The sequence below is a fragment of the Lynx canadensis genome, chromosome B4 (genome assembly GCF_007474595.2).
Source record: "Lynx canadensis isolate LIC74 chromosome B4, mLynCan4.pri.v2, whole genome shotgun sequence".
NCBI lineage: Eukaryota > Metazoa > Chordata > Mammalia > Carnivora > Felidae > Lynx > Lynx canadensis.
This window is the reverse complement of record NC_044309.1, coordinates 134,411,297-134,413,098: the sequence shown is the minus strand read 5'-3', so window position 1 is coordinate 134,413,098 and position 1,802 is coordinate 134,411,297. Positions and strand designations below refer to the sequence as shown.

Sequence of the window (1,802 nt, the reverse complement as noted above, 5' to 3'; positions counted from 1 at the left end):
GAAAATCTCCCCAAGCTGCAGAATGCCCTGCCGGAGGGGCAGGCACAGCAGGGCCAGGCTCGGGTGAAGCCAGAGACGCACCGAGGGCACAGGATTGAAGGGGGCACCTGGGTGTGAGCCTGAGGCGCCTCTCTGGCCTCACCCCAGCCCGGCTCTGCAAGATGGTGTGTACAAGACCCGGTTTGCCCCCTGAAGGAAGAGCAGCTCCAGCCCTCGAGGCAACTTTTGCCTTCCTTCGTTCCTTAGATGGGGCCTGTGCAAGAGTGAGCCCTGGTCTGGGGTCAGGATTTCTGGTCCAAATCTCAGCCCACTGCCCTGTGGCCTCAGCAAATCCCTATGACAATAGAATGGTAGTTGTGACCGTGTGTTCTCCCCCTTTCAAGGAGGCAGACGTTTGGGTTTTTGTTTGTTTGTTTTGAGAGAGAGAGAGAGAGAGAGAGCGCGCGCGCGTGCGCGCACACACACACACACACACACACACAGGAGCAGGGTACAGGCAGAGGGGGAGGGAAAGAGAAGATCTCCAGCAGGCTCCACGCCCAGTGCAGAGCCCGATGAGGGGCTCGATCTCAAGACTTGGAGATCATGACGTAAGCTGAAATCAAAAGTTGTGGGGCGCTTAACCGACTGAGCCACCCGGGCACCCCAAGGAGGTGGACTTTTTTTTTTAATTTACATCCAAGTTAGTTAGCATATAGTGCAACAATGATTTCAGTAGATTCCTTAATGCCCCTTACCCATTTAGCCCATCCCCTCTCCCACACCTCCTCCAGTAACCCTCTGTTTGTTCTCCATATTTAAGAGTCTCTGATGTTTTGTCCCCCTCCACTTTTTATATTATTTTTGCTTCCCTTCCCTTATGTTCATCTGTTCTGTCTCTTAAAGTCCTCATATGAGTGAAGTCATGATTTTTGTCTTTCTCTGACTGACTAATTTCACTTAGCATTAATACCCTCCAGTTCCATCCACGTAGTTGCAAATGGCAAGATTTCATTCTTTTTGATTGCCCAGTAATACTTCATTGTATCTATGTACCACATCCTCTTCATCCAATCATCCATCGATGGACATTTGGGCTCTTTCCATACTTTGGCCATTGTTGATCATGTTGCTATAAACATGGAGGTGCATGTGCCAAAAATAAGGAACACTTTATGAATTTGTGTGTCATCCTTGCACAGGGGCCATGCTAATACTCTCTGTATCGTTCTAATTTTAGTATATGCACTGCCAAGCAAGCACAGGAGGTGGACCTTTTAAATGAACATACAGCCCCCCGGCTAAAGAATATACTTCCCAGCCTCCCTTCCAGCTAGAAGTAGCCATATGACTAAGTATTGAGCAGTAGGATGTGAGGGGATGGGAGGGGGACGGCCATCATGGAGTGTCCTCCAAGGAAGGAAGGGGTCACACTTCCCTCCCCACCTTGCTGCCGGGGGTGCAAGCGAGCCCTCTGGATTTTGCCAACCAAGGCATCACGCCAGGCACGGGGAGAAGCCACAGAGAAGCACAGATCCCTGGACATGTGTGGAACCAGCCATCAGACCAGCTCCAGAAAACTTCCCATGAAAGGTGCTGTGAGAAAGAACATTCTATTTGGTTTAAGGCCCTGTTGTTTTCGCGTCTCTGTGCCTGAATCCATATCCTAACTGGTACTCTGCTTCGTGTACTCCAGCTACTGGTTTGGTTGTCCCAAGCAGGGGGAGGGGGTGAGAGCTACTGGTTTCTAGTGGATGGAAACCAGAGATGCTCATTATCCCACAACACACAGGGCAGTCTCCCACAACAAAGAATGATCTGGG

The 1,802-nt window shown here is 50.4% G+C and overlaps 1 non-coding gene across 1 annotated transcript; it reads right to left on the bottom strand.

The window, feature by feature from the left end:
• Positions 1-1,136: 1,136 nt before the first annotated feature.
• On the bottom strand, positions 1,137-1,242 carry LOC115519533. The gene has a single exon (XR_003970542.1). It is a non-coding gene; the product is annotated as a U6 spliceosomal RNA (small nuclear RNA).
• Positions 1,243-1,802: the final 560 nt, after the last annotated feature.